This window comes from Mirounga angustirostris, unplaced genomic scaffold, assembly GCF_029215605.1.
Source record: "Mirounga angustirostris isolate CCGP_5_RB_7025 unplaced genomic scaffold, mMirAng1.0.hap1 SCAF_16, whole genome shotgun sequence".
Taxonomy (NCBI): Eukaryota; Metazoa; Chordata; class Mammalia; order Carnivora; family Phocidae; genus Mirounga; species Mirounga angustirostris.
Genome location: NW_026991724.1, coordinates 44912326 through 44929211, shown reverse-complemented (window position 1 = coordinate 44929211; position 16886 = coordinate 44912326). Strand labels below are relative to the sequence as shown.

Here is a 16886-nt window from a genome sequence, read left to right as displayed (position 1 = left end):
ATCAACAGAATCCACAAGATGATCAGATAAGGACCCAGGTAAGGACCATAGCCACCTGGACACACCATCACACAGGGCATGAGAATTTATCATTCGTGACTAAGCCTAAAAATAAGACACAGTGATTCCAGCACATGAGGTCAAGAAAGCCCAGCAAATATGCCCAGGCTGTCAGCTATGCAGTTGAGTAGCAGAGAGAACTCTGGGACCAATAACCAAGGATACCAAACCTGGCCAGTGCTGGAAAATAGACCATATGGGCTCTCTACCCTCCACCTGCGGGTACTGCTGAGTGTTGATGACAATAGACACCTTTTCAGAGTCCAATACTTCCATCCCTGTCCACAGAGCAGATGGGCAGCCATACTATTCAGGGGTTTTAGATGGACAGTGTTATGTTGTTATCTATTTGTATTCCCTAAACATATCTAGTCAGACAACAGTGCCACCTTACAACAACAATGACAAATATGCAGCAGTAGGCAGCAATGGGGGATATTCATTGGAACTTTCATGGCCATGGCATACCTAGGCAGCAAGTGCTGTTGAAAGATGAAATGGACTCTTAAAAGAGAAATTGGAAAAGATAATCGGACAACCAAGCCCCACTCCCCGTGGAGCACACACTTTAGACAGGCAATTTGGGCTCTAAATGTGGCAATTCCCCCAAAATGGTAATTTTCATTTAAATAGAATGTGTATGACTGATATGAGGAATTCTTAATCGCAGGAAACAAACTGAGTGTTGTTGGAGTGGGGGGTGGGGTGGGAGGGATGGGGTGACGGGGTGATAGACACTGGGGAGGGTATGTGCTCTGGTAAGCGCTGTGAATTGTGCAAGACTGTTGAATCTCAGATCTGTACCTCTGAAACAAATAATGCAATATATGTTAAGAAAAAAAAAGAAGAAGAAGAAGGTAGCGGGAGGGGAAGAATGAAGCGGGGGAAATCGGAGGGGTAGACGAACCATGAGAGACGATGGACTCTGAAAAACAAACAGGGTTCTAGAGGGGAGAGGGGTGGGAGGATGGGTTAGCATGGTGGTGGGTATTGAGGAGGGCACATTCTGCATGGAGCACTGGGTGTTATGCACAAACAATGAATCATGGAACACTTCATCTAAAACTAATGATGTAATGTATGGGGATTAACATAAGAATAAAAAAATAAATTAATTAAATTAAAAAAATAATAAATAAATAGAATGTGTATGAACTCTACACCTGAAACTAATGAGGTACTATATGTTGGCTAATTGAATTTTAAATAAATAAATAATAAAATGTTTGATTATAAGGAAGAGGAGGGAAGAGGTCGAGTTGGCTCTAAGAACTCAATCCACATAAACAACTTCTCGCTCTACATTTTTTCCTCGCACACTTACCCCTGGAGAACAGGGGGTTGGGAAACTCTAACCTAGTACTTCTTTTGTCTACTGGCTGTCCTTATTGGATTTGGCAATTATGGATATTGATGACAATGATCATGAATATGAGGTGATGACTGCTAAGGTAATGTTTGCTGGCATACACATCAGGGTGGGGACGCTGTTCTAGGATGGTCCAAGGTATAGAAAGAAACCACAGAGGCACTCAGGGACCAGTTGTGTGGTGTAAGACATGGGGAAGGTTGGAAAAAGAATGAAGTGATTGCTGCAGAGACTGGTGGGGGACCAATCATATAGTTGTAGAAAAAAAGGAACAACTCTCTGTGGGGAGAGAGCACTTTAGACCCTTTGAGGTCTGGGTAGAGGTAAGGACCAGTGATCCTTCTCAGCTCTTATCCCTGCCTGGCATTTGGCCAATTTATCTCAAACTGCCATCATCACCTCAACTTAACTGTTGACCAGTAAGTGATAAACGCAACTACTGACTTCAGAAAGTAAGAGCCTCCGCTTGAGATGACAGAACAAGGCTATCATTCTGGACACTGATATGATTTTCTTTAACCTGTTCTCAGACTCTTTTCTTGTTTTTCAGACTGTTGATGGTTCTAAACACTCTAAGATGAGTGGTAATGACAATTGTATTGCCCTGGACTTCCTGCCGGCCAGTACAGCCGATACGTGGGCAATTTCTAACATTTCTTGCTACAGTTGATCAATGAATAAGGAAAAACAGAGCAACCCATTTTCACCTTAGAAAGTAATGCGGCTCTCTAAGGTTGATCCTGATAGCAGCTGGGGCATATTTAGCTGACTTGGCCCCAAACTGGAAGTTGTAGTTGTGGTCACTATGTTGCTTAAGACAACGGAACATATTTGGTCCAAGCCCCTATCTGTAAAATTAATTAGAGTAGCCCATGGGGTAGCCTGCAATCCTGAGAATGCTTAGCTGGATACTGAAAGGTCAGAGGGTAGTATTGTAGGGAACAGCCCCACCATGGCAACATGGCCACCTTGCATGTACCCATGCAGGCAAAGGCTAGAAATATAGCTTATTTGAGTCTTGGCAGAATGTCTTATGATTCTCCCCAAACATGAGAGAAAGGGAAACCATTAAGGAGCTGCTACAAGATCATCTCCCATATGCCTCTATATGTCAGACATTGGGAGACTGTTTTGTGATAGTTTCTCATCACCATTCAGGTTCTGGTGAAGTATGGGGCTTTCTTCCCAACCTCCACCCCTCAGAATAGAGCTGAAACAAAACAAAACAAAACAAAACAAAAGTTATTATAAAAATATTGAACTGCTTAGCTGCAGTCTAGGACTGACTCCTCAGCAACTGGGGATAACCCATTCAGTCACCTGGCCCCTTTGGCTTAATCCAGGTGTTAGCTGGCCTTAGTTCTCACTTAGTGGATCTGGAGAAAAATCTACTTCCAAGCTCACTCTTTTTGGCAGACTTCAGTTCCTTGTGTTGCACGACTGAAGTCCCTATTTCCTTAGGCTGTGAGCTGGAGACCACTCTCAGATATTTTCCAAATGGCCCCCACAGGCAATTCACAACATGTATGTTTGCTTTCTTTCAGGCCAGCTAGAACACATCTCTCTGACTTCCTTTTTTGCTAGTAGTCAGAGAAAACACTGTTTTGTTTTGTTTTTTTAAGATTTTATTTATTTATTTGACAGAGAGAGACACAGCGAGAGAGGGAACACAAGCAGAGGGGGAGTGGGAGAGGGAGAAGCAGGCTTCCGCCGAGCAGGGAGCCCAATGCGGGGCTCGATCCCAGGACCCTGGGATCATGACCTGAGCTGAAGGCAGACGCTTAACGACTGAGCCACCCAGGCGCCCCTAGAAAACACTGTTTTTAAAGGGCTCGTGTTAGATTAGATGAGGCCAGCCCAAATAAACTATCTTAAGGTCTCTGATTAATCACTTTAAATACATTCACAAAATCTCTTTTGCCATGTATTATAACATTATCAAAGAAGTAACAGCGGGGAGTGTTTATCATGGGGTCCTTCTTAGAATTCTACCTACTGCAGCTATGGTAATCAGAACAGTGTTGTATTTGTACAAGGATAAAACATGGACAAAGGGAATGAAATAAAAAAAATAAAAAGATAGCCACTTTTTAGAAAAATACCACATTAACTCAGTGGAGAAAGGATAGTCTTTTCAGTAAACGGTGCTGGAACAATTAAACATCCACAAGGGAAAAAAAGAATCTTTATCCTTACCTTACATAGTACACAAAATTAATGCAAGATTTTCTTTGACAAAATGCCTAATGTGAAGTTTTCACTTAGCTGTAAAATTAAGATAATATAACTTTAAAAGAATACATATGTAGAAAAACATCTTCATGTTGTTGGGAAAAGGAAAGATTTATTAAACAGAACATAATAAGTATGTCCTATTATGGTTTACAAATCCATAAAAGAAAAAGTAAGTAGGACTTCATTAAAATGAAGAAATATCATTCATCAAATGACACAATGAAGAGAGTGAAAAGATAAACCACAGACTTGAAAAAGGCCTTTGTAATACATTATAGACTTGTATTATAAATATAAAAACAACTCTCCTACAAATCAATGAGAAAAAGGTGACAAACAACCCAATAAAAGTGGGCAACAGGCTTGCACAGACACTTCACTAAAGAGTATATTTAAATGGCACAGGAAAGGATGCTAAAGGTCAGTACTTCTCAGAGAAATGCAAATTAAAACTGCAATTTAATCTACTACATACCTAGTAAAATAGTTAAAATTGAAAAGACAGGGGCACCTGGGTGGCTCAGTCAGTTAAGCATCTGCCTTCAGCTCAGGTCATGATCAGGTCCTGGGATTGAGCCCTGTGCAGGCTCCCTTTTCAGCAGTTCCCCCCCCCAACCAAATAAATAAATACAATATTTAAAAAAGAAAAATAAATAAAATTGAAAAGACATTATCAATTGTTGATGGGATATGAACCAAATAGAATTCTCATACATTGCTAGTGGGAATGCAACATACTACAGCCACTTTGCAAAACTGGCAGCATGTGGAAGGCAAGACAATGTCCCCACAAAGATGTTTACAGCTTGGATGTAAAACAGGCTTCTCCAGTAAAACAGAACCACTAGAGACCATATATATATTCTGTCAACTGAGAATTTTATGCCCCAAAAATATCTTCCAAAAATTAAGTACTTATTTTGACAAAGAAAAGCTGAGATAATTGACTAGCAGGAAACCTGAACTAAATAAATGCTAAATGAAACTTTACAATCCCTATACCCAACATGTGGTGCAAACTCATCACCCTAAGATCAAGAGCCACATGCTCCACCAACTGAGCCAGCCAAGTGCCCCAAAGAAAATGTATGATGTAAAAACAAAATTATACCAAATGGGTCAACACTTTTTTTTTTTTTTTAAGATTTTATTTATTTGACAGAGAGAGACACAGTGAGAGAGGAAACACTAGCAGGGGGAGTGGGAGAGGGAGAAGCAGGCTTCCTGCCGAGCAGGGAGCCCGATGTAGGGCTTGATCCCAGGACCCTGAGATCATGACCTGAGCCAAAGGCAGACGTTCAATGACTGAGCCACCCAGGCGCCCCTGGATCAACACTTTTAAAAAGAACCTTTTGGACTTTATATTAAAGTATAGAAATATTGTTCAACTTTTTTGGAATGAACAATCACCTAGATTTTCCTGAATAGATTTGTGAATTGAAATGACCAATTTATTCAGGATGTTACACAAATATTCATATTTGTTACCGGAAGTTTTGTCTTGCCCTTTAAATGTAAAATCAAGGTTATGCAAGAGTCATAAAATTAAATGTCAAACTTGACGTTTAGATAAACTAGGAGGAGCTCCTCAAAATTTTGGGAATTTTACCTATAAAAAAGATCAGGTACAGGGCACCTGGGTGGCTCACTTGGTTAAGCATTGGACTCTTGATTTTGGCTCAGGTCATGATCTCAGAGTCCTGAGAGTGAACCCTGTGTCAGGCTCCCTACTCAGTGGGGAGCCTGCTTCTCCCTCTCCCTCAGCCTGCAGCTCCCCCTGCTTGTGCTCTCTCTCTCTCAAATAAATAAATATAATGTTTAAAAAAAAAGGCAGTACAGTTTTATTTGTATTAAGATACAAAAAAAGTAAAAATAACAAAGAAGGTACAGGTATAATTACAGATATATAAATATGTATATACATATATAAACATACACATATGAATGATATTTAAATTGTTGCCCTGAAACTTAACTTTATAAAAAAAACTTATATAAATTAGAATATATCACCAAAATGGCAGGAAAAGCAACTGGAAAGGATAAGTAGTGATAGGTTCAAAATCCTGGCAAAAAAGAAGTCAATCCAGAACTGTAAGGACAATTAACAATTTTATTTATTTATTTATTTATTTATTTATTTTTAAGATTTTGTTTATTTATTTGAGAAACAGAGAATGAGAGACAGAGAGCATGAGAGGGAGGAGGGTCAGAGGAAGAAGCAGACTCCCTGCTGAGCAGGGAGCCCGATGCGGGACTCGATCCCAGAACTCCAAGATCATGACCTGAGCCGAAGGCAGTTGCTTAACCAACTGAGCCACCCAGGCGCCCCTTATTTTTTTATTTTTTTAAAAAAGATTTTATTTATTTATTTATTTGACAGAGAGAGACACAAGAAGAGAGGGAACACAAGCAGGGGGAGTGGGAGAGGGAGAAGCAGGCTTCCTGCGGAGCAGGACCCTGGGATCATGACCTGAGCTGAAGGCAGACCCTTAACGCTTAACGACTGAGCCACCCAGGCGCCTCAAGCACAATTAACAATTTTAATGACCAGTAAATATAAGTAAGGCAAAAATACCTAGAGTTAAATTAGGAAAAGTAAAATGAAATTCTAGGATTATTCCTTGATAAATCCTCTGATATTTAAGGTTGACATGCACCAAAGTTTTCGTTTTCTTCCTTCACAGTCATAAATTCCTGATATTCAGGAGTGAACTTCTGATGATCTTCTGATATTTACTATATTCTTAGGCAATTTAGGCTGTAAAAAACAAATAAAAGGCTCTTCATACTAATTATAGGATCTAACCAGCATGAAGTCCTATCTCAAATTAGATGAAATTCATAATTAAATGCCTTTCCCATAGATTATTTTCAGAGCGTCTTACCAGCATGATCTTTCCGATATTAAGATTTGAACTACGTAAAAAACCTTCCCACATTCTTTGCATTCGTAAAGTTTTTCACCATTTTGAATTCTCTGATGTTGAGAAGGTTCTGAGGAACAATGAAAGGCCTTTTTACACTCCTTACATTCAAAGCATTTCTCACCAGTATGAATCCTCTGATGCCGGATAATGGCAGGGCTACTACTAAAGGTTTTCCCACATTGCTTACATTCGTAGGGTTTCTTACCCATATGAATTCCCCAATGTTGACTAAGGCGTGAAGGGTGATAAAAGGCCTTTCCACATTCTTTACACACATGTGGTTTCTCACCAGTGTGAATTCTCTGATGTTCTGTAAGTATAGAACTATTACAAAAAGTCTTTCCACATTCGTTACACACATATGGTTTCTCACCTGTGTGAATTCTCTGATGTTCTGTAAGTTTGGAGCTGCTACAAAAGGCCTTTCCACAATCTTTACATATATAGGGTTTTTCACCAGTATGAACTCTCTGATGTCGGTTAAGGGCTGAGCAACTTCCAAATGCCTTAGCTGTTTTTACATTCATAGGGTTTCTCCCCAGTATGAATTCTATGATGTATAAAAAAAATACAATGCACTCTTAAAGGCCTTGCCACATTCCTTACATTCATAGGGTTTTTCACCAGTATGCGTTCTCTGATGCCTTTTAAGATCTGAGGAATAATGAAAGACTTTGTCACATTCTTTACACATATAAGCTTTCTCACCAGTGTGAATTCTCTGATGTTCTGTAAGTATTGAACTGCTTTGAAAGGCTTTTCCACTCTCCTTACATATATATGGTTTCTCACCAGTGTGAATTCTCTGATGCAGAGTAATGGCTGATTTACTACTATAGGCTTTTCCACATAACATACATTGATAAGGTTTCTCACTCGCATGAAGTCTCCGATGATAAGTAAGGTCTGAGGAATGATAAAAAAAAAATCCCACCTTCCTTAACTAGACAGGGTTTCTTACACGTGTAAATTCCCTGATGTGATAGAAATACTAAGCCAGTACCAAAGGCTTTTCCACATTCTTTACCTTCATAGATTTTCTCCTTAGTATGAATACAGTATAAGGCCCTATCACATTCCCTATGTTCAGTTTTCACCAGTGAACATGATCTGATGTTGAGTATGTTTTGAACCTCTACTAATAACCTTCCCATATTCCTTATGGTTCCTGAACTTCTGGCCAGTATCAATTCTCTGATGTGTAGTTAGTTGTAAGTCATGTACAAAAGCTTTCTCACAGTTCTTGCATTCATAGTCTTTCTCTTCCATATATGATTTTTGATATGGAGATGTGTTATGACTGAAAATGTATATATTTTCATAGTTGAAAATAACTTGATTAAAATTTTTCTCATGAGATCCTTGTTTTTTGTCAGTCTTTCTTTTACATTCCCAGTCATTCTGTAACAGGAACACTCAAGTCCATGTTTTTTAAGACTTCCCAATATAAACCACTGGGGTGATTCTATTTCATAAACTTCCTTCTTCAGAGATAATTCCTTGGTTTTACACCAAGATTCATGTTCTGAAAGAAAGCATAATAGAAAACATTCACTTTTTCCCCCCTGGAAGAAACGAAACTTTTATGGTATAAATAGGGGAATTAATTTGAAATTAATGTATATGAGATGTAAATGATTTATACAGTGATCAAATATACTGGTGGAATTTGATAAATGCACAAAGCACATGAATTGATGGGAAGTCATACTGGATGATGAGGTGATTAGGAAATTTTAAATGGATAATTTCCAAATTTTGAAACAAATTAAAACTACAAGGAGGTAACATTTTTCAACCGTCAGAATGGCAAAAATCTAAATGTTTGACAACATATTCTTTCAGGAAGCTAAGGAGAAACAGGTTCTCTCATTCATTACTAGTTGGATGACAATATGGTATACCCACTGTGGAGGAGGCTTCAGCATTCCCTAACCAAATTACATATTTACTTACCCTTTTATAAACTAGCAATCTGAGTGACATGACTCAACTCTCAAGATATACTGACATAAATTTTAAAAGATTTACATACAATGCCATTCAGTGAAGCACAATTTATAATAACAATTACTGGAACCAACCCAAATGTCCATTCTCAGATAACTGGCTGAAAAAATATGGTGCATCTACTAAGTGGAATATATTTTCCAACTATAAAAAGGAATGAGGAAAACCCTTTTTTTAAAGATTTTATTCATTTATTTGAGAGAGAAAGAGAGCAGGAGTTAGCACAAGCAGGAGCGCAAGTTAGAGAGCACAAGCAGGGGGAGCAGCAGAGGGAGTGGGAGAAGCAGACTCCCCACTGAGCAGAAAGCCTGATGTGGGGCTCTATCCCAGGACCCTGAGATCATGACCCAAGCGGAAGGCAAATGTTTAACCAACTGAGCCACCCAGGCACCCCTGAATGGATGAAAATCCTTATACCTCCCTGAAGTTATCTCCCGGACATACTGTTAAGTGAGAAAAGGAAGGTGGACTAAATTGTATATAGCATGCTGCCATGAAAATAAGAAAGGGAGGTTAAGAAGATATATACAATTGCTTTTATTTAGAAAAAAAATGGAAGGGTAAACTCACTGGAGAGAGAGATGGAGAGCAATGTACAATAGACTGGGATAAAAACTAGACTTCCCTGAATATACACTATTTTATGGATTTGCCATTGGAATCTTGGAAATATTCCATATAATTATAAAACAAAATCAAAAGAAACCTCAAACTACCAAAAACAAATTAAACATGATTTTAGTTTTATAATCAATTTGGTACACTCCAAGTAGAACTATTGGTGATCATTTCAAAATTCAGAAATCTACCTGTATAGCACCAGTGGATCATAACCCATAGTTCCAACAAAGAAGCAGGATGTGAGAACTTGCATGACTAGATACCAAGCTGTGTACCACAGTCAATTTTATTTCAAACCCCATAGTGAAGAAAAAACAGTAACTGTAATTGAGCACAGAAGGGGCCTAGAAGGTACTTGCAATGTTCTATTTCTTAAACTAACAGAGTAACAAGATGGGTCTTCACTGTATTATTACTCAGACTGTGCAATTTGGTTTCAAAATTTTTATACGCATGAAAATGTTATGGGTTGAATTGTGTCCATATGTTGATGTCCTTACCACCACCACTACCATGCCCCTACTTCAGAAGGTGACCTTATGTGGAAATTAGTTAAATTAAGATGAGATCATACTGGAGTAGGATGAGCCTCTAATATAATATGACTAGTCTTCTTGTAAAGTGAATCTGGAAACACACACATGCAGAGAACATGTGAAGATGAAGACAAAGATCAGCGTGATGCAGGAAAAGACAAAGAATGCCAAAGATTGCCAGCAAGTCAATGGAAGCCAGGAGAGAAGCATAGAAAAGATTCTCTTTCACAACTCTGGCAAACAAATACAACATATTTCCCAAAAATATTTGAAAAGGGTTTTTAAAAGGAAAAAGACTTTTGAACATCTTTTTGTACCAAAAAGTAAGTGAGCACTTAAAAAATTATGTCAGCATGTTGGAAAGACCTAGAGCTACCTGGAAGGGGTTCTGACTTGCCAAACCTGGGTGGTTTAGGCACTAAAATAATTAATTAATTGTAAACCTTTGCAAAAAATACAAAACCATGAGGCCTCATCTTTTGATGAGGAATACAATATTACCATGGTGCCTCCCCACAGATGACCGATAAGTTGCAGAAAAAATAAAAACTATACAATAGAGAAAGTGGACAATATTTGGGACAGGTAATCAAAATTAACATAATCAATGAGGGGCAGAAGCAAATCATATACTTTTAGATATGATGTCCTGAGGAGGACAAAATATCACATATTTGGTATCCTGACAGGAGAAGAATAACTTGAACTTAATCATAAGATAATACAGAAAAGCTAAATGAAGAGCATTCTATTAAAAAAAGAAAGTGGAGGGGCACCTGGGTGGCTCAGTCCTTAAGCGTCTGCCTTCGGCTCAGGTCATGATCTCAGAGTCCTGGGATCGAGCCCCCCATCGGGCTCCCTGCTCAGCGGGAAGCCTGCTTCTCCCTCTCCCACTCCCCGTGCTTGTGTTCCCTCTCTCACTGTGTCTCTCTCTGTCAAATAAATAAAATCTTAAAAAAAAAAAAAAGTGGACTTTATTCTTCAAAAAATGATCATGTAATTATAAACAATGAAAGTCTAATAAACTTTTGCAACTTAAGAGAAAAGTAAAGAGACAGTAAAATGCAAAGCCAAAACAGACTGAATCCTGTACTAAATGGGGAGAGAAAATGCCCTAAAGACATTATTGGGAGAGTTGACACAACTGGAATGTGAATGGTCAATTAAATAAAAATATTTTACCAATGTGACATTTCTTAAATGTTACTAGTGATGTTTTAATAATGTAAGAGAATATTCTTGTTCTTTGGAAGTACACAAAGAAGTATTAAGGACTAAAAGGCCATGATGTTTACAATCTATTATTAAATGGTTCAGGAAAAAAATGATATGTATGAGTGTATGTGGGTGTGGAGCAAGAAAGAGACAGGGATGGGCGCCTGGGTGGCTCAGTTGGTTGAGCGACTGCCTTCGGCTCAGGTCATGATCCTGGAGTCCCGGGATCGAGTCCCGCATCGGGCTCCCTGCTCGGCGGGGGGTCTGCTTCGTCCTCTGACCCTATCCCCTCTCATGTGTTCTCTCTCTCTCAAAAAAAAAAAAAAAAAAAAAAAAAAAATTAATAAAAAAAAAGAAAGAGACAGGGATGGGGGAGGGGGAGAGAAAGAATGATAAAGTAAATGTGTTAAAATATTAAAATTGGAAAACTGCTGAGTCTAGATAAAGGATATAAAGGAGTTCTCTGATTCCTGCAACTTTTCATTGAAATTATTTTCTACAACTATGTATATACATATATACGTGTATGTATATGTATATACACATGAAGAAACACTCCTACACTCATTTAATGAAGCTAATAAAGTCTTTAAACAAAATGAACCAAAAATTGTATGAGGAAAGAAAACTATAGGCCAATCTAAGTTACCAAATAGATATGCAAAATCTGAATAAAATGTTAACAAACTCTATCCTACAATGTCATATAAAATAAACCAATATGACCATGTTAATTTTATTCTAGGAACACAAGGTTGCCATTATAAAAAGATTATTTCTAAAGATAGGGAAAATAATTTGACAAAATTGAACATCTAATCATAAAAATCAACTCTCAACAAGCTAGGAATAGCTTCAAAGACGAAAGGTCATTATTTAGGTTAGATGGAGCTTCAGTCTCAGCCCCGGTAGAGCTGCACATATTCAACTCTACAGAGCTTAAGCTTTCTCTTTGGCAACAGGGAAATGGAATATACAGGATATTTGAAAGGAGCTAAGAAATTCACAAGGGGAGGAGCAAATATCCCAGAGGGAAGACTGAATTTTTAGAGACAGGTATGCTTAGCAACTGAGATCAGGTTGTTATAGCTTTCCAAAATCACATTTCTGTACAAATCCCTCTGATCAGAATCCAGGCATCCCCACTCCTCCTGAGAAAAGTCTATAGACACATCCTTGATCACCCCAGTCCCTGAAAAAATAAATCTGTGTATTAAGGTTATAATAAAAACAAAAGCTTTTAAATGGGAGGAGAAAAGAAAAAGGTGAAAATACAGGTGATAAAGAGAGTGTTTATAGGAAAGGACAGATAGAACAAACAGGCTGGGTCTGGAGGTCTGAATGTCAGTATGATTTAATTTATGTTCTCAAACATTCCAGTTCCTGAAGATAGATCAAACCACCCAATCACAGTAGGGACATTTCCAGTATCCAAGCAGGTTTGGGATGTACAAAGGCCAGCTAAGTAGAGTTTCTCTATTATGTGAAATAGTATAAGCCATCATCTAGTCTAATAACATCTGGTATATAATTGTCAGTAATAGGTAATTCCCTCTGCCTACTGTTGACCCACCTCTACAAAATATCTTAGAATAAAATTTGAGAATAAAAGAAATTAAGAGAATATCCTTTAAAAAATTAAGACAGAAAAAAAGAGGTTATATATAAAGTATCAGAAAAGTAATGTACTTCTAAATATCACTGTTAGAATGAAGAAAATGGTATAAAGACATGTTTAGAGGAGAGTTTCCCAGCCTTAGCAATGTTGACATTTGGGGCTGAATAATTCTTTGTCATGGGGGGTGCTGTCAAGTGCACTGTTTGTTGGATGTTTAGCAACAATTCTGACCTCCACTAGATGCTGGTAGCACTCTCCTCCCAACTTTGACAACCAAAAGTATCTGTAGATGTTGCCAAATATCCCTGGAGGGGTGAGGGTAGGAGCAAAATTGTTCCTGGTTGAGAACCAGTTTAGAGTCCAGACAAGCAAAGGTTCAAAAGATTCCCCTCCTGCTTCTATGCATCTTTGCTTGGAAGTAACTGGTTGTGCTCCATAAAATCTATAGAGTAAACCATCAAGAGGTATATTAGGCATCCAGATGATGGGAAATAAGAGTCACAGGAGAAAGAGAACAAAAGAGTCAGTGTTACTGTGAAAGAAAAGTACCAGGATGACAGCTGTGTAGCAAGTCTGCAGCATAACCAATGGAGACAGGAGCAGTAACACAAAGGAAACCAGAAGAAAGTACTGAAGAACTAAATGACTGATGATTGTGACAGTATGGAAAATATTATTGATAGTCATGTGACAGTGATGTTTACACATTTTGATAGGTTAGCAACACAAATGTGGAAAACTGAGCAAATAACTTTAAAAGATAACTAGCTCCAGGGGCGCCTGGGTGGCTCAGTCATTAAGTGTCTGCCTTCGGCTCAGGTCATGATCCCAGGGTCCTGGGATCGAGCCCTACATCAGGCTCCCTGCTCTGCGGGAAGCCTGCTTCTCCCTCTCCCACTCCCCCTGCTTGTGTTCCCTCTCTCGTTGTGTCTCTCTGTCAGATAAATAAATAAAATCTTAAAAAAAAAAAAGATAACTAGCTCCAGGAAAAAAAAATTACTCTAGAAATAATATGTCTGCTTAGTATACTACTTGGCTCAGCTCTAATACTTACATAGTAATAACTACATATATATACTATAGAGTTAAGTAAAAATCATGTTATAACCCTAGTGGGGAAAAGCTAATTTACCACTCCAACACACACAGAAGCCAAGGAATAATGACTACACTTGATTCCTCCACAAATAGTAAAATGAGAATAATTGGAAATACCAGTATAAATATTGAAGGCAGTTAGTTGGCTTAATCTTTCTTCTCATTTTGGTATTTGGCACTAATAAGACCTTTAAGGTCTGTCGGTCTGGGCTCTAACAATAAGGTTCTCAAACTACTTAGGCTCTGGTATAATTCAACCTGTAACCAGGCATCACTAAACTGTAATAAATGTTCCTGGTTCCTGAGTTGCCAAAAATCTGATGAAAATTGATGAAGATTCACAAAGAGGCTGAGGTCAAATGAAGACTGAACAACACCAACTCTCATTTTGTCTTACAGTCTGTGATGATCATGATTTTCCAGATATGAGCTCCCACTCAAGTGCTCAACTTGACCTCATCACATCATAGTCCAGGTAAAACAGATTCATTTAGCAAATAATATCCTCATTTTCCTCCCTGTGCACTTCTGCTCAATCAACATTCCTGACCCCACGTGGAAAAAGATAACGATTTATAGAAAAAAAGTCGTGAACACTTGTTGCCATTCGGAAGGGGCCCCTAGGCAACACAGCTGAGTAGACGGGATGGAAGGAAATGGTCAGGAAGTCCTGAAAGAGATGTTCTTACCCAATAAAGGGTAGGATAAGGAAGGCAAATGCTCATTGTGTTTCAGGAAGCATCACCTCGGGTCATGGCTTTCAGTCTTGCCCGAAGCGCAGTCGTCCTCGGGGCTCCCCTTCTGGAAAAGGGCAGAGTCCTGACACTGCAGAGCTAGCAGACCAACGCTGGCCTCGGTTCCCAGAACAACCCGGTTCAAAGGGCAGTCCTTTACCCTGCTTCCCCATTGTCAACTCTCTCCACTTCACACAGATACACTGACAGGGATGGGAGAGAGAATGGACTAATTCCGCCCGAGACCAAGGCTCCGGCTGCAGCAGAATGGCCTCTGGGAAGCTGGCAGTGTCTGGAGAAGCGGGCACGAATGCCCCCTACCCCGCACCACCTTGCTCTGAGCATTCCTCTGTCCCTCCAGGAGCAGGACTCCGGAGACTAGACTTACAGCAGAAAAGCCCGCCTCAGACAAGACCCTGAGCCAGAGACGTGCCCCAATTCAGGTCCCATATCAAAGACCCGAGGGCGCCTCTGTCCTCAAGAAGGCGGTGGCTCCCGGAAGCACAGCTGGTCAATCCCGGTCGCCCCCACACGTAAATCAACCTCCAGATGTTAAAGGTGCAGGTCGCTGATAACTGAGCCCAACTTGCTAACTCCGCGGCGAAAAATGCACAAGCTTACCGGATATAAGGCCTTCAATCGCAAGGTTATGCTTATGCCCATTCGGACCAGTGAGCCTTTCAGCCCCAAGAAGTCCGGCGCCCCGGTGCGAAGAAGGGATTGGAGCTCAGCAGACCCCACAAGCAATGGTTTCAACAAGGCCAAAGACAAAACTGATTCCACTTTACCAAATGGCATGTGCGCCTGCGCGACTTGGAGGCGTTCGCGAGGCCTGAACTACAACCTCCAGAATCCTTTGAGCGCTCTCTACCCTTGACAGCGCCACGGCGGCTCTTGCTGCCTGTGCCTAGGGCCAGCTGCCCTCCTTGGTGAACCAGCGCTGTGGGATGGGTCGGTGTTCTCCAGAGTACTGTTGCTAATCAGAAGTTAATGTTACTTAGTGACCACTGCCTGAGTGGCAGAAGGCTGCCAATGCCCTTGGCTCACTCGATCCCATCTGGGGAATCATTACTCTGTTCTATAGACTTTGAAAACCAGAGTCAAAAAAGTTTAGTGACAACCAGAGACTAGAAACGGATTACGACCCAAGACTGATTCTTTTTAATGATTTAAAATTTTTGTCCATGGTTGATTAATTTTTGCATAGGCTAAATAAAAGATAATTATATAAGTCTTGTTGACCTTCAGGCTAAATATTTTTTAAAATTTATTTTTATTTATTTGACACAGAGACAGAGATGGTGAGAGAGAGAGCATAAGCAGGGGGAGCGGCAGGCAGGCAGAGGGAGAGGGAGAAGCAGGCTCTTTGCTGAGCAAGGAGCCCGACGCGGGGCTCCATCCCAGGACCCTTGAATCATGGCCTGAGCCGAAGGCAGCCGCTTAACCGACCGAGGCACCCAGGGGCCCCTAGGCTAAATATTTTGACAAGAATACTCCATGGGTGATATTGTGTCCTTCTTAATGTATCATATCAGAGGCCACTTGATGTCACCTTTTTCCCGTTCCCGATGTTAATTTATTTCCTTAAGGCTGTAGTCAACAGTCCTATTTAAAGCTATATCTTCTCTTTTTGTTTTTGAGTAAACTATGGAGTGGCGCTTTCAGACTGTTTGAATAAATATGGATACAAATTTGTCCTATCTTTGCCATGTGGCTACTAAAAACATCTGTTGAAAAACCTATATGTAACATATACATATAATACATCCAACTCCTCAAGATTCAAAGGATATTAAATGATCCAAAATGCCTTCATTATCATATACTATCTTTCCTATGTGTTTGGATCTATAGCTGGACTTTTAAGTAGTTCTAGTGTTCTATTATATTTTTGCTAGAGCTATACTCCTAATTATTATAGAGTTATAGTATGTCTTAATATCTGATGGTTCCAATTATCCAATTCTTCTCCTCTTTCAGAATTGTACTGGTTATTCTGATTTCTTTATTTTTCCATATAGACTTTAGAATTATCTCATATATCTAAAAAAATTCCTGGGTATTTTTAATTGAGATTGCATCACATTTATAACCTAAGGAATTATGATTTTTTAACGATGTCAGTACTGCAATCCCAGATGTTATATCCTTTTATTTTTTCATTTCCCGATTGCTTTGGAAAATTTTTATTTTCCACACTTAAAAAGTGTTAGGCAGTTGGTTAGGCATGAGCAAGGAGGGATTAGTATTTTTCCATAATGATTATGGACATTTCTATTTAATTTTATTTCTTGATAGCTTTTTTTTTTGTGACTACCATAAAAGCAGTTTTTTTTTTTTTCTATTGGATCTTCTATTTTTTAAGAATATTTGTACATGAGGGCACCTAGGTGGCTCAGTCGGTTAAGAGTCTGCCTTCGGCTCAGGTCATGATCCCAGAGTTCACATCCACTCGGTGGG

The 16886-nt window shown here is 39.3% G+C and overlaps 1 pseudogene; it reads right to left on the bottom strand.

Moving 5' to 3' along the window:
* Positions 1–5800: 5800 nt before the first annotated feature.
* Positions 5801–15564, bottom strand: LOC135362853 (zinc finger protein 501-like; annotated as a pseudogene).
* Positions 15565–16886: the final 1322 nt, after the last annotated feature.